This window comes from Bos grunniens, chromosome 26 (assembly GCF_055505025.1).
Source record: "Bos grunniens cultivar Pamir isolate PY7600 chromosome 26, Bosgru_T2T1.0, whole genome shotgun sequence".
Lineage (NCBI taxonomy): Eukaryota > Metazoa > Chordata > Mammalia > Artiodactyla > Bovidae > Bos > Bos grunniens.
Window position 1 is genome coordinate 48,447,962 of NC_141190.1, and position 23,975 is coordinate 48,471,936.

At 48.2% G+C, this 23,975-nt stretch overlaps 1 long non-coding RNA gene across 3 annotated transcripts; it reads right to left on the reverse strand.

Annotated features, from left to right (window-relative positions):
* Positions 1-672: 672 nt before the first annotated feature.
* On the reverse strand, positions 673-6,984 carry LOC147344549 (uncharacterized). 3 transcript variants are annotated; one of them, XR_015155446.1, is made up of 4 exons: positions 6,702-6,984; positions 5,995-6,167; positions 2,180-2,303; positions 673-1,151 (listed from the first exon to the last, which is right to left on the reverse strand). It is a non-coding gene; the product is annotated as an uncharacterized LOC147344549 (long non-coding RNA). The 3 variants fall into 3 exon arrangements; XR_015155445.1 differs by having other exon boundaries at positions 5,995-6,170; XR_015155447.1 differs by lacking the exon at positions 6,702-6,984 and adding an exon at positions 6,495-6,595.
* Between the last annotated feature and the right edge of the window lie 16,991 nt (positions 6,985-23,975).

Consider the following 23,975-nt stretch of genomic DNA (forward strand, 5'->3'; position numbering starts at 1 on the left):
TGCCATTGCAGGAGACATGAGACCCAGGTTCGATCCCTGGGTCAGGAGGACCCCCTGGAGGAGGGCATGGCAGCCCACTCCAGTATTCTTGCCTGGAGAATCCCAAGGACAGAGGAGCCTGGCCGGCTACAGTCCACGGGGTCACAAAGAGTCAGACAGGACTGAAGCAACTTAGCACACATACATGACACATAAAATGTTGTAAAAGTATAAAAATATGTATAGAAATGATAGACAATAAATGCATATGGGGGCTACCTCTGGAATGCAGGGAGGGGTTGGGGTCACAGAGAGGAACACGGGGCCCTTCACTTCATCTACACTGTTAAGATTTTATAAAGATGGTGGGTATATAGGCACATGTCTATTATTGCCTATTTTCTTAGAATGCTCAAAATATTTCCTAATTTTAAAAAATTATTTTCATAAAGATAACTGCAGTCCCTCTGCAGGGGATATTTGCCTAGAGCTGGGAGCATCTGCTCGCTCCCAAGGCTACGAATTTGCACAGGTGTCTAGGAACCACTAAGACACATCCTACCACTGAGAATATGACCCACAGTTCTGATAAGACATCAACTAACTTCACGCCACAACCAGGACTAGAAAGTAGGTAAGATGATACAAATTTTTCTCTAAAAACAGAAGGAAATGTTACTGTTAATAAAGCAATCCAAATGTAATGAATATTTATAGGTGGTGAAACCCAAACTGCCAAAACAATCTGATTAATACTACAAGGGGACAGCGAAGCCTGGTAACCTTTTATGATAAATTATAGGCTGTGCGTCAGTGGTCAGGCAGCTGGCAGAGGGGGATTCTCGGTCTCTAGTTCCCTCCTTTCGAAGGACTTCATATGAAGAATGACGGACAGAGGTGCAAGGGGAGCGGGGGAGCCACCTGGACTCGTCAGGGTTCAGGGAAGGTGTAGGAAGTTCCAGAACTGGGGTCTGTTCTGCTCTGGATTGCTGTCAGTGGGAGAATTAGACGGACTTAGGAGAGGTCCACCTGGGATAAAAATGCAGTCACTGTGAAGAAATCAGCAGTTAGATGGCTTCGGCCTCAACTGTACAGAATTCCACACTTGCAGCTCCTCTGCCTCCTGCCCGTCTTCCAGAGAAGAGAGCCCGCATCCCATCCAGCGCTGACACCTAGAAAATAGATGGTCTTCGGGTGATATGCATGTTTTAACCCCCGTGAACATTAATGGGAGTTTTGTGTACGTATTGATTGCCAAAGAAGCCTAAAGTTTAAAGCATTAATTCTGAATTCCAAGATGTTTGTCAATTCCTCCTAGACCTTTAGTCCTCATCAGCACTTGGTATTTTGAACTCCTTTTACTCTGCATATTTTAAAAGAGGAAATTTAGGAGCTTATCTGATCTGATCTATGTCTCCAAGCCCAGGCCCTTAACGGGTACGTCGATACACATCCATATTTAGGCCGAGATGAATGGGCACGGCACGCATGTGCATCGACAGCGGGGCCGGGCATCCGTCACAGAGACTGTGGGGGCAGATGCGTCAGGTCCCCCGCCCCCACCCGATACGGCTGGAGATGCTCACAATATATCAATAATGATCTGCATCCAAACACTTCTCAGGGAGATCACACGAGCCAGGGGACAGAGAGATTTTCCCAGGCCCATATTCTCCTCCCCTTGCTTTTGCTTTGCAGACCCCCAGATGTGACCTGCCCTGGTCCCATCCTGAAATACGGAAGCTCGTGTCTCTAGAGGTCAATGGCCACAGCAGTTTCCAGGTCGAGAGTGAAGCGAGGTTCGGGGACGTAGCTGACTTCAAAAGCTCTGGTTTTGGGGTGCAGTGGGCAGCTTTCTCGGACCATTTCCTGGCCAGGCTCTCTTACATTTCCTGGCAGACTGGGGGCTGTTTGCCCTTCCAGACCCCCTCGCCACCCTCTGCAGCTCCCTCTGTGGCTCCCTCTGCAGCTCCCTCTGTGGCTCCCTCTGCGGCACCCTCTGCAGCTCTCATCAGCCAGGCTCTTCTCCTGGCTTGTGCCTTCCGAGTCCTTCCCCACAGGGACCCCTCCATCTGCCATCCACCTCCAGCTTGGGGTCCACACGGAGTGGCCCATCCTGCTTCTGCACCGAAGCTCCTCCACCTTCTACCCAGATGGCCCCTGGAGAGCTGGGGATGCTCTGGGAGGTTCCATTTCTCACCTCCCAAATGCCAAGAGAGGGCAGAGTACCCTCTTGGGGTGCTGGGCAGGGCTGACCCCACATCTCACACGCGGACAACGCACAAAGCCAGCTGGATCTTCCTCTTCTGACACCTTCACAGAATCTGCATGTAGAAGCCAGGGAGGTGGAAAAATAGAAGCAGAAAAGAACAGACACTAATCAAAGTTTATGAATCACACAGACCTGGCGAAGGGGGTGTGGCCTGCAGGTCTGCACCCACCCTGAGTGATGAACCCCACAGAGCAAAGCCAGGCTCAGCAAACAAACACATGAGGTTGCCCAGTCAGACTTGAGCTTTAGATACACAAGGAATAATCTGCTTGTGAAAGGTGCTCAGTCATGTCCTACTCTTTGGAATCCCATGGACTGCAGTCTGCCAGGCTCCTCTGTCCATGGACTTACCCAGGACAGAAAACTGGAGTGGGTAGCTGATCCCTTCTCCAGGGGATCCTCCCAACCCAGGGATCAAGCCCAGGTCTCCCACATTGCAGGCAAATCCTTTACTCTCTGAGCCACCAGGGAAGCCCAATTAGACTTGAATTTTAGATACACAAGGAATAATCTGCTTATTAAAAAAAAAAAGCTTTAGTAAACTCAGAGTGAAAAATTGCTAAAAATAAAAGATCCATAGGGAAGATGAGTGACAGGGCAGGCTCCTCCCTGATGGGAATACAGGCCTCGCAGGACCGCCTTCCCCGTGACAAGCTGACTTCAGGGGTGGGGTCACTGGGAGACCTGGCTGCCTGCTCAGGGAAGGACCCACACCACACACTCATGTAAAACAGCACATTCTGCATATTCGAGCAGGGGTTTTTTTTTTAATCATCAGTAAGAACGAGGCTGAAAACCCTCAGTTTTATTGTGCACTGGTATTTATGGGGGAATTTGAGAAGCAAAGGAGTGCAGTCTCCTCCTGAGGACAGCATCTGAACTTAACTACTTGGAACCCAATTAATACCGAAAGAGATGCCTGGTTCTCAGAAGAGTCTCGTCATCAGTTGTGGGGACAGACTCGTCACCTACGGAGACTAGAAGAAAACCTCAGTTACATCCAGAAGGACTTCTACCTTTGGGGACATCCTATAAACAAAAACACAAAGGCTTGAACGGGCCCCTACTTCTTTTACTTATTACCACTGGGCTAGATGGAGGGATGCATGGCAAGAGTTCACAGACCCCCTCCCAGGACACACCCCAGGGGAGCATGGCAAGCTATGTCCACAGGTCAAGGCCAGCCTACTGCCCGTATCCTATGCAGTTTTACTTTTTTTAATGGTTGAAAAATTCCAAATGAGAATAACATTTTGTGATGTGAAAATTATGTGAAATTCCAATTTATGTGTTGCTAATAAAGTTTTATTGAGACACAGCTACACACACTGGTGTTTACTTATTGTCTCTGATTGCTTCTGAGCTGCCAGGGCAGAGTTGAGTAATTGTAACTGAGACTGTGGTGCCTGCAAAGACAAAAACCGTCTGACCCCTTCCAGGAAAAGTTGGCCATATGAAAACAAAACTATCACACGACGTAGCAAGTGCCCAGAGAGGGAGGCGGGCCGCCACTGGAGGACTGAGCTTTGGATTCTTACAGATGCTCCCCAGGGGCGCAAGTGAAGATGCTGAGAAACAGCCTTTGTTGACGCTGACGGAGCTTTGCTGGGGGACAGGTTGATGAGACACACCTCTGACCACTTACCAGGGCAGAATATCCACTTACATAGACACGTAATGCTTTGTGATCACTGATTTTTGCAGAGAAAGAAAGCCTCATCCATAATGGCTCTGTATTTTAACGACGGGCCAAACTCTGGGCAAGGGACAAGGCTTCAAAATATTAAAATGAAATTTTCCAACTTGAGTCATCCATCAGGATGCTCGAGTCTCCCTGCTTTTAAAAGCCCTGCAAGGGGCAGCAAAGGAGGTGCAGACGAAAAGAAGAGACTTGCGGACTCCGTGGGGGGAGGAGAGGGGGGGATGGTTTGAGAGAATAGCATTGAAACATACATTCCCATATGTAAACAGAGAGTCATTGGGAATTTGATGCATGAAGCAGGGCAACCAGAGCCGGTGCTCCGGGACAACCGGAGGGACGGGGTGGGGAGAGGGGTGCGGGGTGGGGGGGACACATGTAGGCCCATGGCCGACGCACACTGGTGTACAGCAAAGCCACCACAGCGTCGTAAAGCGACAAATCCCTGCACAAAGTGCCCAGCTAGCTCAGCCCGTAGAACATGAGACTCTTAGAAGCCCTACACAGACGTTCTTCCCTCTTCCCCCTGCGTCTTTAACATCCCTACTAGACCCTTCCACGAGTCTTCAAAAACCCCCAACCAAAAGCTCCCCTGGACCCCACACCTCGTCCAGGTGCCCTCCCGATCTTGCCCTTCACCTTAAAATCAAACTCCTCCCAAGTCACCCTCCTGTAGTGTCTACATCACCCAGCCTCCCTTGCCCTCTGCCTGGTTCTCCCACCACCTCTCTGAGTGAACTCTGATCACCTCCCACTTCCATGAACTCTGATCACCTCCTCCTCCAAGTCCCTTGGCTGTATCCAGCTACCAAGCTCCCCTGCCCTTCCTCCCCTTCCTTCCTCCTGTGACTCCACGCTTCTTGATTTTCTGCCTACCTCCTTGGTTTCTCACCCAACTCGGTCTCTCCTCTTTCTCTCTTAAATATCTGAGCCTCTTGAGACCCTCTCCACTCTCACCCTGTCCTATCTCCCCACATGACCTCGCCCCTGCCTTTGGCTTTAAGTTCCAGCTCTGTTACTAGCATTGGCTAATGAAAACCCAGCTCGTGAGAGCAAGACTTTTTCCTTATTCATAAAGCGTCAGCCAGATCTGGCTTCCCCCAGCCCCGCTGGGGAATTAGATTGTTGCCCTCCTCTGAAAACCTTCAAGAAATCCCTTCACGGATGTAAACATTCTTATCTTCTACTGGTGGTCTCTCCATCTTTGTCTTTGCCCATTGGGGTTAGAGCATCTTCATTTTGGCAGCTAATGAAGGTTCCATAGTAGATGCTCAATAAATGTGTATGGACTCAAGAGAGGGTCTTGATGATAAAGTGCTTGTTGCATAATTAGAAAACATAAGGGCTTATATACCCAAACTTAAACAGAACTTCCAAAGGATGATTTCTGTGATCTCATTAAAGATCTGTGTCTCATTAAAATCTTAAGACATATTTGTGATGTAAACAGAGATTCTGACAACATTCAAGGCCGCACGAGCCAAGTACAGAGGATGCTTCTGTTTGCTGGAGTCCTGGCTCTGCAGTCTACCGGCCGTGCGACTCTGGGAAAGTGTCCAAGTGTGTCTGAGCTTCAGGCTCCTGGGCTACTGGATGGGGACAAAAATAACTCCCCCTTGAGGTTTTTATGAAAGATAACTCGCATAATTCATGTCAAGGGCTCAGGGCAGCACGGGGCACATAGTAAGCATGGGAAACATGAGAGTGCAAACACATTCTCCAGGAAAACTAAAGTAAAGACAACAGGAGGAAAGCTAAAGGGGGAAACTCAACAAAGACACTGCCACACACCCAGACAAGGACAAAAGCGGCTTCACAAAACACAGGAAACGCCAAGAGGCTTTTCTAATTCCCACTAAGTAGCCGCGGCTCACCCCACCTTCACGCTGACCCGACAATAAAACCAGGAGACGGACGAACGCTGTGTTATAACCCAGTCATCCTATATCAGGCTTCTATTATATGTAGTGTTCCAGGGGACACGCGGCTTAACCTGTGGTAAATTTAAATCTGTTTGATGACTTGTATTACAACAAGCTCCTACCATAAATATGAGTTCTCAGGAGAGGAGGCAGCCCCGTGTGCCATCACTATGTCACTCGTACGGATAACCCACAGCAGAAACAAGATGAAGCGGATCAGTGGACTGTTCATCAAGCGTGCGTGTCTTCATTCCAGGCAGCTGGACACCAACCAGGACGACGTCAAGGCCTTGTCCTGCTGACAGAGGGCAAATTCCCACCGATCCAGGCTACAGGCAGGCCTCCCACCCTCAACCCTTCCCCTCCAAGCAGAGAAAACCACCATCTCCAAGCCTCCTGGGCTGCGGTCTGCAAACCCTAGGGTGGTCCTCAAGGGGAGCCACCTCACCTGCCCCTCCTAACAGGTCAGTAGGACAACAGGATCAGGACACCAAAGTGAGGACCTCGGACTTCGCCCAGGCCTTGGGACCCCTGCAGCATCCATAAATTTAGGCATAAATCTCTCAGAACCCATGACAGACAAGCCCCCGCCACAGCTATGCAGTTACTGTGGGTGGCAGACCTTCCAAGGAGGTTCCTTTGAATTACAGGAATCTGATTAGAAGCTTCTGACCTCTTGAATTTGCAAGGCAGAAATCTCTTGAAAATTCAATACTCTTATTAATGCTAGCTCTGCAAAAAGAAAAATAAAAAGCACCTACATGCAGACAGACAGACAGACAGACGTGTATATAAATGTCTGTGTTCAAGGATGTGACACCCATCTTACCAGGAGAATGCGTATCCTCCCAGGAGCGGCTGAGCGCACAGAAGGAGCCGCCCGGCTGGTCCTGGCCGCAGGCTCTGCAGAGAAAGTTTTAGCGTTCTTCCATCCCAGAGGAGGACAGGATGAAAGCAAGAAGCAGGCAAACAGAACTCAAATGTACTTCTCTGTGTGTACACCCAACCTGTACACACAGAGGTTGTACAGTGCACACACTGAGTCTGTGTACCAGTCTGGGATGCCATCCAACCATCTCCTCCTCCTCGCCAGCTTCTCCGTGAGCCCCCAGTCTTTCCCAGCGTGGGTATCGGTATCGGAGAGCACAGAAAGGGGTGGGACTAAAAACAAGGGGTGTGGCCAACGAAGGGGTGGAGCTCATGACAGGAGCTTCACCGAAGGGCGAGGTCAGGAAAAAATGACCAGGTTAATGTAGGGACGAGGGTTCCCCTGGTGACTCTGTCATGTGGTAAAGCATCTGCCCGCAACGCAGGAAACCATCTACAGTGCAGGAGACACAGGTTCGATCCCTGGGTGGGGAAGATCCCCTGGAGGAGGGCATGGCAACCCACTCTTGTATTCTTGCCTGGAGAATCCCATGGACAGAGGAGCCTGGCGGGCTACAGTCCATGGGGTCACAGAAGAGTGGGACAAGACTTAGCAACTAAATCACCACCACTGCAATGTAGGGAGGAGGGGCAAGGCCAAGGAAGTATTCTATCGACTAGGGGGGGAGGGGTCTCATTTTTTAATTAAAAAAAAATTGAGAAAAATTTAAAGCCCTGAGAAGATCACTAAGCCACCTGGTGCCACCATGTCATTTGGCTCCAATTTCCTTTTCCTGGATAAGCCCCACGTGCAGACGCATTCTGAATTCCAGGTGTGGGGGGGCCCTGCCTCCTGCCCGGCAGGGTCCGCTGGGAGGGCTCGGCATCCAGGAACTCGGGTCTTGCCTGCCTCCTCTGCGTCGCGTCGGTTTATGTTATGTAAGCCGTGCGGGTTCAAGGGTGTCTCTCTAGCACGGCTTACTGGGGACTGCATTTTCTCTGGGGTGCGCAGTGAGCTCTACATCAAAGCCTGATTGAGCAGAAAATATGTGCTAATGTTCACAGCAGTACTCTATTATAGCATAAGTGTGCTTGTAAATATTCACTACATGTTATTACGCCATTTGAACCAAGAATATTGGGAGGTGAAAGGTCGGCCCAATGCTCTCTCCGGAGGCAGCAGTTTTGAATATAACCAAATGGGATAATGGTCAGAAATACCCAGAGGGGGCAATGTACCGCATCGTAAAGAATTGTGCTGTGAGTTTTAAGTTTTCAGGACAACAAAGATGCCAACGCGATGGCTCATAAGCAGTCATTATTAATGGAATGACAAGGCTAATGTTACGCAGAACGTCTTCGAGACAATAAATCTTGTCCCTGTGCCATTAGTACTCCTTACAACTGCAAATAGCAGTTAGGTTATAACCTAACATGGCAGAATTTTATCCTCTCAATCTCTAATGTATTTTATAATGCTGTTAAAGTCAGGAATCGCAACTGTTTAAGCTCACTTAATCTAGGAGAAGTTTAAACACGAATTTTAAATGCAAAAAACCGCTTTGATATTAGTTTTTCTTAATTAAATAGGAGATCTTTATAAGAAGTAGATCTTTTTAAACATGCATCAGCCTGTAGCAGATAAGCATTGTTGAATTTTAAATGCCACACTTTTTTCAAGCTCAACTTTGCCTGTTGTGGTAAGGTTTTATTTATGGGTTGTTGGGTTGTTTGTGTTTGTTTTGGGTTTGTTTTTTTTTTTTTAAGAAAAGGATTATCTTCATGGGACAACCAGGTTTTACGTGTATTTGTTAAACTTGCTTTGCATTCAAGCTCCTCTTGGCTACTTGACCAAGCTTTTAAACATATATCATATATATGTGTATGTATGTGTGTATATATATACAAAGGAAACCATATATATATATAACCTAGAAAACTGCTACTGCTGAACCTATATGCAGGGAAGGAATGGGGATGCAGATGTAGAGAATGGACTTGTGAGCACATCGAGGGAGGGAGAGAGTGGGACAAATGGAGAGAGTAGCATCAACATATCCGCCCTACCAAGCAGAGCTGGGAGACGCGGCCGAGCAGCCCAGGGAAGCCAGTCTGGGGCTCTGTGATGACGGGGCGGGGCGGGCGGGGGAGGGGGAGGGGCGGGGGGGGGGGGGGAGATGGGGGAGAGGTGGGGTCCAGGCTCAGATTCTGGTCCTCTGAGTGTCCCTATGCCTCTGGATCCAACTGTTTCCCATCACGTGCCAAGAGATGTCAGCAATCTTTATACTGTAAAGTCCCTTTTAGATCCATGCAGCTGCATCGTATTAATCAGTGCTAACCAAATGCCGCTTTCAGTCAGTTCAGTTCAGTTCAGTCACTCAGTTGTGTCCGACTCTGCAACCCCATGGACTGCAGCACGCCAGGCCTTCCTGCCCATCACCAACTCCCGGAGCTTACTCAAACTCATGCCCATTGAGTCGGTGATGCCATCCAACCATCTCATCCTCTGTCGTCCCCTTCTCCTCCTGCCCTCAATCTTTCCCAGCATCAGGGTCTTTTCCAATGAGTTAGCTCTTCGAATCAGGTGGCCAAAGTATTGGAGTTTCAGCTTCAACATCAGTCCTTCCAATGAATATTCAGGACTGATTTCCTTTAGGATGGACTGGTTGGATCTTTTTGCTGTCCAAGGGACTCTCAAGAGTCTTCCCAGCAAAAGCATCAGTTCTTCAGCACTCAGCTTTCCTTATAGTCCAGTTCACATAATGGCGCATTATCGTGAGATTTGCTTTCAAATAGTAAACAGAAAAATATTTTAGATTCTTCCTGACAGATTTTCTAAGTATCTCTTGACTTGCCCATCAAAAACCTGCTTTAAACGATCACAGCACTGCAGAAGATGTGGGAGTCCTTACAGAGGTAAGAAAATTAAATTGCAGAAGAAAAGTGGTGGCCTTTCACCGTGGGGGTTTACTACAGGTGGCACCCACTCCAGTGCTCTTGCCTGGAAAATCCCATGGACGGAGGAGCCTGGTGGGCTGCAGTCCATGGGGTCGCGAAGAGTCGGACACAACTGAGCGACTTCACTTTCACTTTTCCCATCTATGCATAGGAGAAGGCAATGACAACCCGCTCCAGTATTCTTGCCTGGAGAATCCCTGGGACAGGGGAGCCTGGTGGGCTGCCGTCTATGGGGTCGCAGAGAGTCGGACACGACTGAAGCGACTTAGCAGCAGCAGCAGCAGCAGCAGTCCATGCTCCATTTCTGCTAAATCATGTTCTTTCCCTACCCAGTACAGCCTTCTAGCACTCTCAGGAGCTCCACAGGAGACAGGCTGACACGCTGACCTGGGAAGGTCTCCCTCCAGGTGAAGCGAGACGGCCGGACTACAGCGTGTGCACGGAAATGCACACACGCACATACATGCACACAAGCACATATGCACATACCCGAGCGTGAGAGGAAGCACATGTGTGCAGGCACACTCCTGCGCCCACACCGCATTTCTAGGTGTGTGTGTTTCCGCACGTGAGGGCAAAGCAGGATGCCCAGCAGGGCGCCCAGGCCTGGCTTCAGGGAATGACTGGGCAGGGGCAGGAGGCCCACAGAGCTCAAGGGGGAATCGACTTGATTGGTGGAAGTTTTTAAGTTCATAAGACTTTCCTGAAAAAACTGCTCATACAGATGCTCATGTGTCTTTTCGGATCCCTGTTGCTGAGAACAGTGAGAAGGGGACCCAGCTGGACCTGCGGGAGGGGAAGCGCCGCTCGGCCCTCAGATCTCTCCCAGAAGGGGCTGCTTTCAGGACACCCCAGAGCCCCCTGCTGAGCTGACTGACCGCAGGGCCCTCTGCTCTCAGAGGTTCCAGCTCTGCCCTGGGAGGTGGACGTCTCAGCGGGGCTGTGGGTCCCTCTGCCCAGGCCTTGGCTCCCCAGGCGGTGGCACCTGGGCCCTGAGAAACTGCCAGGCTGACTGTGCCCGGGCGTGGGGGCACTGTGGTCCACCCTGCAGGGGGGTGGGTTGGGTGAAAGTCGTTCAGTCAGGTCCAACTCTTTGCAATCCCATGGACTACACAGTCCCTGGAATTCTCCCGGCCAAAACACTGGAGTGGGTAGCCGTTCCCTTCTCCAGGACCCCTGTGGGCTGTGCTTTGATTGGACATGGATGTTGGAGAGTCACCCATTTCATATGTGTTCAGGGAAGCTCCCCTCCAGGTATGACGTGGACACGTGTGGTGTCATATGGTTACCTTGTGAGGGGTGGAAGTTTCCTGTTGAATTCACAGAAGGATTCCTCAGCTGGATGGAAGAGACTTCTAAAAGCCAGGCTCCCATGGATCTTTAAAACACCCAACATCTTCATTACACAGGTTTCTATTCCCTTGGCTCCTGTCCTTCTAAACTTTACGTTCGATTGAAGGAAAGAAATTAGAAAGGCCACATTGTCCCCTAGATCATTTAAGAATTACTGTGAGCTTGAAAGCCGACTTGGAAATCAATGCCATTAGAAAAAGATGTGCAGAAATATAATTAAGGGTTCATACCTCTGTATAATAAGAAGCTCATATAAATGGGTAAGAAACACATAAATGTCCCAACAGATTAATAGGAAAAGGGCAGAAACAAGCAATTCCAAGAGAAGAGAATACAAATTTTAATTTGAAGAAGGAGATTTAACTACATGGTAAAAGAAAAAATGAATTTTAAACATGACACAATTCTTCTCCCACCCAACTGACAGAATTTTTCCTCATAGTAGCCAGTGCAGAGATGGAGCATGAGTGAGATGGGAAATGTCACATGTTGGTGGACACAGCGCGTCCATGAAACAATTTGGCGAGAAGTAATGTGAACCTTAGAATACTCGTATCCTTGGCCCTCATAACTTTGTTCTGGGAATGTAACCAAAGAAAACCTTCTGAAAGGCTTTATAAAGATGTTCACAGAAGTGTTATTTATAATAATGAAAACATGCAAGTGTTTATAATAATGAAACAATGAAAATTTTAAATCACATTTAAAATAATAAATGTCACAAAAATAGATGTCCAAGTGGGAACCAAATTACTGTCCTTACATTTGATGGGATATTATTTAACCATTAAAAACTGTATTTACAAAGCCAATATTGACGTATTTAGACCTCCCACCTAAGGAAAAATAAAACAAATTGAAGTTTTATCTTCTGATTGATTACTACTAAAACACAAAGCTACAGGGAAAAATAAGTCTCTAAGAAAATGTACTGGTAGAGTAATCACATTTAGGAACAATGGATGATTTCAGTGTCTTTTTTTTCTCAGGTCTCACAATATTCTTCATGACCAAGTATTACATTTAAAGTCAACATAAAAACATCTTTGAATTGTTTCTCCATTAAAAAAAAAACAACAACTGGAGAGAGAGCACCACAGGGCCTGACAGATTAGCCCCTCCTTTTCGTTGTTGTTCAGTCGCTCAGTCGTGTCTGACTCCGCATCCCCGTGGACTGCAGCACGCCAGGCTTCCCTGTCCATCCCCATCTCCCACAGTTCGCTCAAATCATGTCCACTGAGTCGGTGATGCCATCCAACCATCTCATCCTCTGCCTCCTTCTTCTCCTTTTGCCTTCATTCTTTCCCAGCATCAGGGTCTTTTCCAGTGAGTCCACTCTTCGCATCAGATGGCCTAAGTGTGAGAACTTCAGCTGCAGCATCAGTCCTTCCAATGAATATTCAGAGTTGATTTCCTTTTGGATTGACTGGTTTGATCTCCTTGCAGTCCATGGGACTCTCAAGAGTCTTCTCCAGCACCTCACTGGTCGGGAAATGGAGGCCAGGGGGTCTGCAGGCTCCTTACAGCACTCGTTGGAAGCAAACACCTCTGTAGAGTCTGTCAATATTTGTTCACTGCATCAACTCCTATTAGTTAATTAATTCTAGAGAGCTATTATTTTCTAACTAGGAGAGTGTCCTGGGGAGAATCACCGCTTCTCTCTTCCACCCAACAAACATGCTTTGAGGGTCTGGCTGGAAAAATAGACAAGGGAACATTCTGGTGCCATATGATAAATGTGATGCCCCCCACATGGAGTAGTCCCCGAGAATAATGTTCAAAAAACAAAGCAACTTACTGCTTAAAAAGTAAGCACTGGCTACCTAACAAGTGTTAATAGATTCATTTGGTGAAATAACTTCTTCTGCTGTCCATCTATGAACTCTTATTGGCAGATCCACCTGCAAAATTAGCACACCTTCAGAATGGCCCCAAATACAGTGCTTTTGACCTAGGCAGGGATCAGTCAGCATCGTAGTCAAGGCCTGGGGTCACGTGAGCTGAGAACACCCCTGTCGTTGGGTCACACGGGCCACACCTGTGGAAGCCGACGCCTTTATTCTGGAGTGCTTTGGTCTTTTTCCGTGCCGTCCTCTGGGAGACTGCATGGAGCCAAAGGCAAGATTCCGAGACAGGAAGCTGAAGCCCAGGGCCTCTGTCCTTCCACCGACTGTGCAGCTGATCCTGGAAAAGCCTCTCGGTCGTCCTCTGCCTCAGCTTACACATCTGTAAGAAGACCGCAGAGCCCTGGGCACGCACTCTTTAATTCTTCGCTCCTGTGGCTTTTTTTTTAAAGCTTAACACGATGAGAATAATTCCACTGGATCCTATCAACTCAACCTAAATCACTTGCTGGTATAAAGATAAATTGGAAATACTAATGCTTAGTGAATACATTACTCTGTACTTCTTTTACTTAGCGAAACATTTAATTAGTATTTACTAGAAAATTACTATCAATTACTAAAAATGACTACAAATTACTAGCAAAATGGATAAATATTCTCTCTACCACTAAAATAAATTCAATTACTAACTTTAAGTAATTGCGGGTAATTTATTTCTTGGAGGGCAGAGAGCTACAGACAAAGTGGAGGGAGATGATTAAGATGTTCAGAGTGGCTGATTTATGAGGGAAACTTAAATAGCTAAATCTGGGTGGCTGAGCCAGGCAGGCAGAAATGCACACGGCAAGACATCCGCAAATAGCTTAGCCAACATGCAGATTCTCCCTGTGGCTTAGTGAGGACGCGGGAGGGCAGCCGCGGTGCAGAGGAGATCAGTCTAATCGGAGGCTTGCTTCCAAAAATCTTAGGGGCTTTCTTGATGGTGAGATCTAAGACCCTGCCACTGCCTCCCAAAGGAAGGTGTTCGCACCCAGACCTTAAGACAAAGGGGGAGAGAAAGTTTTGCAAGATGATTCCAGAGGCTTTTGAAGGGAAAGGGAAGGGTTAGATGCCATGTTTTAAATGCTTCTTCCCCCTCTTCAGCAGGAGGAGAAGTTTCTGTCCCGATGACATGTCAGTGCTGCACACGTGTTTGGGGGTGACGTGGGCCCTGGGGACATCAGGGTGGTCCTCTCAGGCAAGCATCTCCTGGCTGCACCAGGTACGCCCCACACCACCTCCACGCCGAGGAACCGTCTGGCCCGGAGTCCCAGGATGCCTGGTCTCACTTGGGAATGCAACGTTAAGAGCCACACCAAAGACCACGGAATGATTCCCACCTCGGGTGCAGAAAGTAGAGGACAAAGGGCGGCTCAGACTTCCCCATTCCAGAGGGAGTACAGCGTCATGCTGCATTTGGCGTCAAACACCTTGGGTTGGGCTAAAATTTTGTTGCTATATCCCCAGAATTGTGTGACCTAAAGCTTACCCAGCATCAGGCTCAGTCACCTCATCTTAAAATAGCTAAAATATTAGCTATTACTAAAATAGCTCCTTCAGATAAACAGACGACGGTGTATCCAGACAAAGGAATATTATCCAGCAATTAAAAGAACTGAGCCGTCAAGCTACACAGACAAGGAGGAAGCTTAAACACGTACTGCTTAGTGAAAGAAGCCAGTTGAAAAGTCTGCACGCTGCATGATGCCAACTCTGACATTCTGGGAAAGGCAAGGCAGTAGAGACAGTAAAAGCCCAGGCGTTGGCAGGGGAGGGGGGCTGAGCAGAGCACAGAGGGTCCTGAGGCCAGTGAGACTAGCCTGTGTGACTCTGTGATGAATGACGGGAAGTCACACATTTGGCAAAACTTATGGTTAGATAGCATCACCCACTCAACGGATGTGAATTTGAGCAAATTCCAGGGGATAGTGGAGGACAGAAGAGCCTGGCATGCTGCCGTCCATGGGGTCGCAAAGAGTCAGACACCACTGAGCAGCTGAACTCCGCAACAAGTAGAATGCACAGAACAGAAGGAAACCCTCAGCTAGAGTGTGTGTGCCGGCTAAGCCGCTTCAGTCGTGTCCGACTCTGTGCAACCCCATGGACTCCTCTGTCCCTAGGATTCTCCAGGCAAGAATACTGGAGTGGGTTGCCATGCCTTCCTCCAGGGGACTTTCCCAACCCAGAGACTGAACCCAAGTTTCCTGCATTGCTGGTGAGTTCTTTATCATGATCACCACCTGGGAAGCCCAAGCTAAAGTATGGATGATAGTTAATAATAATAATGTATCAATATTGGGTCCTCAACTCTAAGGAATGAACTTCCCAAGGTCAGGCTGGTTAATAAGAGGGGAAGCTGAGGGGTGAGGGAGAGAGAGGGAATGGGGGATACCTCTCTGCACTTTCCACCCAGACATCTGTCAACCTGAAACTGCCTAAAAATAAAATCTCAGAAAGGAACAGCTACTCGGCATGATTGCAGTGTGGATGGGCTGAGGCAGAGCCCTGGGCCTGGGTGCTGCCAGTGGTGCTGGCAGGGGGTCGGGGGGTAGAGGGGGGGTGGGGGTGGGGGGGTCGGTGGGATGGGCGTGGCCCTGGACCCACGCCTGGGAATGTCAAGTGCAGGCAGCACATGTGGAGCACCGAGCCGGAGCGGCCAGAGGTGAGCTGGGGGCCTGGGGCTCGTGACCGCGTCACCAGGACCCAGAGGCCCCTGGAAACAGGTCCAGCTCTTCCCCCCGTCTGGAGTCTCCTCCCTCTCGGCGCTCGGGGCCCGTTTTTCTCCGGCAGTGCTCACGCTGGGACACTTGTGTCCGTGCACCGCCCTTCTAACGCGTCCCGCTCTTGCTCACACGGCTCCGGCGTTCAATCATCGTGTCAGCACCTCCCGGAGGAGGACCGGCAGCCCGGACCCCACAAGTGCTCCAGGGTCTTCGAAGCATTAAAACCAACCTAGGAAGAGTCTCATCCCTTCCGCAGTGTTGGTGGCGCGTAAGGCACAGTAATTTATTCCTGTGAGCCACATTTCCCGTCCCGAGCGGGGCGTCCAGGACAGGAGAGCAGGGCCCTAGCGGTGTCCAGCGTGCGATGCTGTCTGCCTGGATCACGGGCACTGGCGCCCAGGCCATAAAGGGCCGCGATGGGGAGTGCAGGGGGGCGCGGAAGGCTGGACGGGGGACATCATTTAACAACATGGAACAGGGCTTCTGTTCATCTTAGACTCGTGCCCACGACGGAGACAGGGAGAGCGAGAAAGGAGCCACCTCCCGGCTATGAGAAACCCGTACAGGCACTGCAGCCACCCACGCCTCGGTGCCTGGGCTGAGTCAGGTCCCAGAGGTGAGAGGAACTCTGGGAAGTCCAGTGAAGACAGGGCAAGGTTTTGTTCTGTGTCATGTGATATCACGGTAGCATCGATGCCTCTGAAAAAATGCCACCACCATCGGGAAGAAGCAGCCAGACTAGTGTGTAACTTGCAAAGGCATCTAAATCGGCTTAGAGCACAGCCTTACAGCAGGCTGACTCCTCCCCTCTGCCGATGGTGTAGTTTTGACTTAATGCTGCAATTACACTCTGCAAACGAGAAGCAAAGGCACCATGCAGTCAATCTTTGCTTCTTAAGCTAACGGCATTGGTCATACAGAATTTAATACAAGTTAATAAAGGAGCTGATTCATTTGAAAAGACCCTGATGCTGGGAAAGATTGAGGGCAGGAGAAGGGGACGACAGAGGATGAGATGGCTGGATGGCATCACCGCCTCGATGGACATGGGTTTGGGTGAACTCCAGGAGTTGGTAATGGACAGGGAGGCCTGGCGTGCTGCAGTCCATGGAGTCCCAAAGAGTCGGACACGATTGAGCGACTGAACTGAACTGAATAAAGGAGAGGAGGAAGAGGGGAGTACATCGTAGGCTAGACCTCGATGGACTTCGTCACGGGGACAAAGGGGAGCCCCTGGGGACAGGACTCCACATGGCTCCTTTGGGCCACGTATGCAGGTACACCCCTCAGCCTGTGGACCCCGGGCCCGTCCCGGGCACCAGGCAGGGCAGGTGGCATAGCCAGGGCTGGGACAGGCCTGCCTCTACCCCGGAGCCGGGGGTTCTGGTTTTGCATGCGGGCTGACTCAGCCACCAGTTCCAGCAGGCGGCAGACCCAGCAGGTGGGGTCCCCACTCCTTGAGCAAGCAGAGCAAGGAATGGGCAGTACCCAGCTGCTGCTGCCCCAGGGGAGGCGCCCCATGGATGGACCGAGCCCCCTGGAGCCCCCTCAGGCTGCTCCCTCACTGCCGTGCGGACCACTGACCCTCTCTCGGGGCCGGTTCCTCTTCCTTCTCCAGTTCCACACACAGTAAAGGACTTGACTCTGCTCACTTCTCCCTGTGCTGGGAAGCCAGAGAAAATCCAGGACACCAGTTAAATCTGAACCCTAAATAAAATGGAAATGTTTTTAAACAGTATGTCCTGGTTTAGTTCAGTTCAGTTCAGTCACTCAGTCGTGCCTGACTCTTTGCTATGCCATGGACTGCAGCACGCCAGGCCTCCCTGTCCATCACCAACTCCCGGAGTTTACTCAAACTCATGCCCATTGAGTCGGTGATGCCATCCAATCATCTCATCCTCTGTCATCCCCTTCTCCTCCTGCCTTCAATCTTTCCCAGCATCAGGATCTTTTCCAGAGTCGGCTCTTCACATCAAGTGGCCAAAGTATTGGAATTTCAGCTTCAGCATCAGTCCTTCCAATGAATATTCAGGACTGATTTCCTTTAGGATGGACTGGTTGGACCTCCTTGCAGTCCAAGGGACTCTCAAGAGTCTTCTCCATCACCACAGTTCAAAAGCATCAATTCTTCGGTGCTCAGCTGGTAGTTTATTTACAATTTACTTTAAGTATCTGAGACATCATTATACTAAAAAAGAAAAAAAATCCATTTACTTGAAACTCCAGTGAACTGAGTCCTGTATTTTATTTGCTAAATCTGACAAGACTCTCCTAGTCCCCCTTCCTGGAGCAGAATTTCGTTTCTGGATTCCACACAGTCCTCTCACAGGAGCGGTCTTGAAACAGACCTTCTTGGATCTTCTCATTCATGAGATTGAACCTCTTGGACATTGACCTTGATCACCACTGAATTTGCTACAACTATTCTTCAAACCTGCTGAGCCCCAAGTGCAAAGGGGCCATCAACACATCCTTGATCAAAGCGCCCAGCCCCTTCCCCTCACCACCTACCCCACCCCCGACATGGACCTACTGTGTGCCGTGAACTCTGTAGCATGCTGAGGATGGACAAGGACGAGGTGTATAACATCTTGGCCCTCAGGGAACTCTGGACACAAGTGGACAATTTCAGCACAAGCACATGAGTCCTCCCTCCAAACTCTTGGCAGCTGTGTTATAGAATCAAATTGTTTTATTTTAGAAAGAGAGTATTGTGCATATATCATTACACATAGTACCTATAATGAACACCCGCAGCGTATGACATAAATACCTTCTGTTGGCCCAGGGGACTCTAGGACAGTATCAAACACAGAAGCAAGCCCAGGGGAGGCAGTGTATGTCTAGGACACCCAAAGAGAGAAGGCATACAGCCTGCACCCCCTCCACTTCACCAGAAAATTGTGAATGAAGAAATAAAATGTCTCAGCAAAAGTTCTTTTGTCGTGTTAACCACTCTTTGCATTCTCTGAGGCTCTCCAGAACCTCATGGTGGTTGGGATGGGTGAGGACATTCCCTCCTTGTCTCCGGACCCAGGTGAGAGGGGCAAACTGCATTATGGATCCAAAATCAGACACTGCTTATGAGGGTGGGATAAGAGCTATACTCAGGATTGTAAAAATATTGCCACTAGTCTCATATAGCTATTTTAATTTTTTAAGCTTTTTTTTTTTTACTGGACCATTTTTTAAAGCCTTTCTTGAATTTGTTATAATACTGATTCTGTTTTATGTTTTGCTTTTTTGGTCACAAGGCATGTGGGACCTTGGTTCCCCTACCAGGGACTGAAACTACACCCCCTGTTTTGGAAGGCAAAGTGCTAACCACTGGACCACCAGGCTCCTCTGTCCATGGTATTTCCCAGGCAAGAATACTGGGGTGGGTTACCATTTCCTCCTCCAGGGGATCTTCCTGACTCAAGGATCAAACCTGTGACTCCTGCACTGACAGACAGGTTCTTTACCACTGAGCCACCAGGGAAGCTGCTTCACACATTCAGTTACTCACCACCTTACCAATACTGTATGGCATCACTTACATGTGGAATCTAAAAAATAAAATAAATGATACCTATACAAAACATAAACAGACTCACAGACATAGAAAACAAATTTATGGTTACCAAAGGGAAAAGGGTTGGCAAAGGGATAAATTAGGAGCTGGGGATTAACATGAACACACATAACATATGTTAACACGCTACACATAGAGTGGATAACCAGCAAAGATCTGCTTTATGCCATAAGGAACTACATTTAATATCGTGTAATAACCCATATTATTGGAAAAGACCCTGATGCTGGGAAAGATTGAAGGCAGGAGGAAAAGGGGACGAGAGAGGATGAGATGGTTGGATGGCATCACTGACTCAATGGACATGAATTTGAGCTCCGGAGATGGTGAAGGAAAGGGAAGCCTGACGTGCTGCCGTCCATGGGGTCGCAAAGAGCTGGACACGACTGAGGGACTGAACACCAACAAGTAACACACAATGGGGAAAAAGTCGGGGAAAACACACAGATACACGTATGTAACTGACTCACTGTGCCGTACACCGAAAGTGAGAGTTTCGTCTCCTCTGTCCATGACATTCTCCGGTCAAGAATACTGGAGTGGCTCGCCATTCCCTTCTCCAGGGCATCTTCCCGACCCAGGAATCTAACCTGGGTCTCCCACATTGCAGGCAGGTTCTTTACCGTCTGAATCACAAGGGAAGCCCGTACACCTGGAGCTAACACAAATATTGTAAATCAACTACACGTCAATAAAAAATAACAAAATAAAAACTTTATTCACAAACGTGCAGCTGGCTGGATTCGCCCTGCAGGCTGCAGTGTGACGACCCGGGTCTGCACAGTTCCTTCGGCGCATTCTCTTCAGGGCAGTCGTGCTGGGGCCACAGGGGCCCCAGAATACCCTGTGCCCTCCCCTCCCCACCAGCCCTCCACTCCCGCACTGCCTGCTGACTCAGACTTGTCCAGTTCCCAAGTTAAATATCAGTGCCCACGTTGGGTGGCCTTTCTCACAGATACCTTTTCCTAAAACCCGGGGCCGTGCTCTGTTTTCAAGTTGCTTTGATTTCAGGAAAGTAAATACTTATTGTAGACATATATTTATTGGGGAAAATTGCATATATGTCTTAACATGAGTCCTAAGTTTATAGAGTTACAGATAGATAGACATCCTAAAACCAGATGTAATGTGCCACTATTAATGTTTTGATGTCTTCTTTCCAGACTTTTTTCTAACTACCTTTATCTATTTCTATCTTCTATTATATCTATATATCTGTATTTGTGTACATAATTTAGAAAATAACAATCAGGTTTGAAGTCAGATTTTTAAATATAAATTATGAGGTTTATCTCATCATTATAAACTATTCAAAAAAAATGGCAACTTGACGAACAACATAATAGTCTGTCTTTCTAATGCTCCAGAATTCACCTCATCAAGCCCCTTTTGGGGACCTTTAATTTTTCTCTATTGGACTTAACACTACGAAGAGCATCTTTGCACACAGAGCTTTGCACTGCGTGTCTCAGGGTTTTCGCAGGATAGGAGATACTGAGACCCTGGGTCGCTGTGCCCACGGAGTGAGTGAGGACTCCTAAACCTGCTGCTGGCTCCCTCTCCAGGGTGGCACCCACAGCGCGTCCTCAGCAGCGACTTCTGGATGTGCCCACCTTGTGAGCATCAGATACTATCATCCACTTAATCTTTGCTTAACTGCTGGGTCAAAACGACATCACACTGACCCTGTTTGCTGTGCCTTTTCCCTACCAGGGAGGTTCAGCGTGTCCCCCGTGTTCCTGGGCTGTTTGCGGTTCCTCCTTCACGCAAGCCCACTCTCCACGGGCCAGTCCCACACTGGCTGGATATTAGGTGTGTCTCGGGGACACCACTGGTACTTGACAGGGGCTTTAAGAAGGCTGCGGGTGGATAGAGCTCCACTGGGTGACCCAGGCTGTGGTTTTTGAATCTGCCTCATGGCAGAGACTGGACTGAAATGCATCTCCTTTGGGGTCAAACAGGAAGGCAGATGGTGACACGCGGGCGAGTGCCCTGAGGCAGCTCTTCAGATGAAGGCCGTAGCGCAGGAAAGCTTGGGAGCAGGTCTGGTACCTGGGGCTCGGCAGACAGTCACAGGGGTGGCCAAACTCTGAGAAGAAATTAAGGCCAGAGAGGTGAAGCTGGGCCTTCTTCTCAGGGGCCTCCTTAGATGCACAACCTGATAGCCCACAAAGGCAGGAGACAGCTGCTCTGTGCCCATACGGGAGGAGCCCTGTCCACGGGGAGCCACGCGTGGGACGGACAATTTTTTTTTCATGTAACTGCTCCTGACAGTGAGAAGGATACAAATAGGTACAACTCTGGGGAGGCAATTTGGCAATGCCCATGCTGCTGCTGCTGTTGCTGCTAAGTCGCTTCAGTCGTGTCCGACTCTGTGCGACCCCAGAGACGTCAGCCCACCAGGCTCCCCAGTCCCTGGGATCCTCCAGGCAAGAACACTGGAGTGGATTGCCATGTCCTTCCCCAGTGCATGAAAGTGAAAAGAGAAAGTGAAGTCGCTCAGTCGTGTCCGACTCTTAGCGAACCCATGGACTGCAGCCCACCAGGCTCACCCATCCCTGGGATTCTCCAGGCAAGAGTACTGGAGTGGGGTGACATTGCCTTCTCCAGGCAATGCCCATAAAGAGCCTAAAAATGACCAAAACCTACCCAGGAATGCTTATATGTTTCTAAAGCTCTGTAGGCAATTCTGATCCTCCCCTACAAGAGAGAATCACTATACTACATGGACTATTATACAACCATCAAAATGATATCTATAGCACTTTTAGAAGGATAAGAGTGAACTTAATTTGCATGCTTAATAAAAAAGCAAAGCACATAAAAACTTTAAATACATATAAAGGAAACTGAAAATGACATCCAAAAAGTAACCTCAACTGAGTCATTCATTCTTTCATTTCACACATGTTTTTGAACATTAAACTGTGGTCTAGGCCAGCAGTTTTTAAACTGTTTGATCTCAAGGTCCCTTTATATCCTTAAAATTATTCAAAAACACAAAAAGGTTTTGTTTATATGGGCTATGTCTGTTGCTATTTACTATATCAAAGCTAAAATTTATCATTTTAGAAATATTTATTCATTAATTCCTTTCTTAAAGAAATAATAAATCCACAACATGTTAATACGAAGAACATATAGAGCGGTATTGTTTTACATTTTTGCAAATCTCTGTAAGTCCAGCTTAATGGAAGACAGCTGGATTCTCCTATTTGCTTCTGTGTTCAATTTGTTGTGCTATCACACTTCACGAAGACTGGAAAATTCTGCCATATAGTCATGAGAATGAAAGTGAAGAAGGCAAAAAACATCTTAGCTATTTTGAAACTAGCTTTGACTCAGAAGTGAAAAAATATAATGTTGACTTCAATGGACCCCTGAAAAAAGTCCTGAAGTGTGTATATATACACATTTTAATATATATTTTAAATAAATGAATCATACTCTACATAGAATATGATTATACTTGCTTTTTTCATTGACCATGAATTGTGGACATTTATTTCAAAATATGTGTGTGTGTGTGTGTGTGTGTGTATGTGTATGCTGCTGCTGCTGCTAAGTCGCTTCAGTTGTGTCTGACTCTGTGCGACCCTGTAGACGGCAGCCCACCAGGCTCCCCTGTCCCTGGGATTCTCCAGGCAAGAACACTGGAGTGGGTTGCCATTATACACATTTATATATAACAATGTATGTATATGCATATATATATATATACACACACATGTTATTTTTGATGACTGCATTTAATCCATTCTGCAGCTGTATCCTAATTTAATGAACCACTTCTCTACTCCTGGGCATCAATTCTTACCAAGCATCCTTTCACTTTACACACTACTCTGATTAATTTGTAAGATAGACTGCTGGATCAACCAATATCACAAAATCCTGCAGACAGAGGAAAAGTAACAGCTCCGGTGCACCTTCAGCCCCACCCAGCAAGGGGACCCATAGGCAGTGTGTGCAGAGTCTTTTTAAGCGAGGCTTATTGATTGATTGATTTTCTGAATATAAAAACAACATGAAGGAGTTTTTGTTTTTTTAATGAAGATTGGTTAAATAAATCGTAATGCATTATGCCAAGTCAACTTTGTACTGGAAGAGAAAAGGCGAGCATAAAAATGCCTCTCCTCTTAAATTATACTGAATACAACACAGGATTGGTGGGAAAATAGCACAGAGATTTAAGCACAGCCTCTTCCTTATCCTGATATCCTTGCATGTGTTCGAGTAACCATTCCACAAACATTTAGTGAGTGCCAACGCCTGCAAGGCAGGACTGGAGAGGGAGATGAAAGGTCTACCTAGGGGCACATGGCGGGGATAAAGGCACAGAGTGGCCAGACATCGGAGGCAAAGCTCAGAGCCACGAGGGAGGTCAGGACTCCCTGGGTGGAACTTGAGGTCAAGGTGCAAAGGCGAGAGCTGACATCTGGGGAGGCAGGAGACCCCAGCTCAGAGCGTAGAACAAGATCATCCAGAAACCAGCACCTGCGGGACATGAAGAACAGAACAGCGGCTGTGGGAGGACTCCCTGTCGCCAAGATTCTTGTTTTCACGTGCCTTGTTGGTCAAGGTTTAAAGGGTTGATAAAACCAGAGTTGAAAGAGGTTTGAGGGACCAGGAAATGGCAATGGCTGGTGGCTGGACTCTACTGGAAACCACATTGGAGGGTGTTTTGGCAACATCCCTTAAAAGACGAAGTGTGGTTACTTTGACCACCCACCTCGACTCCA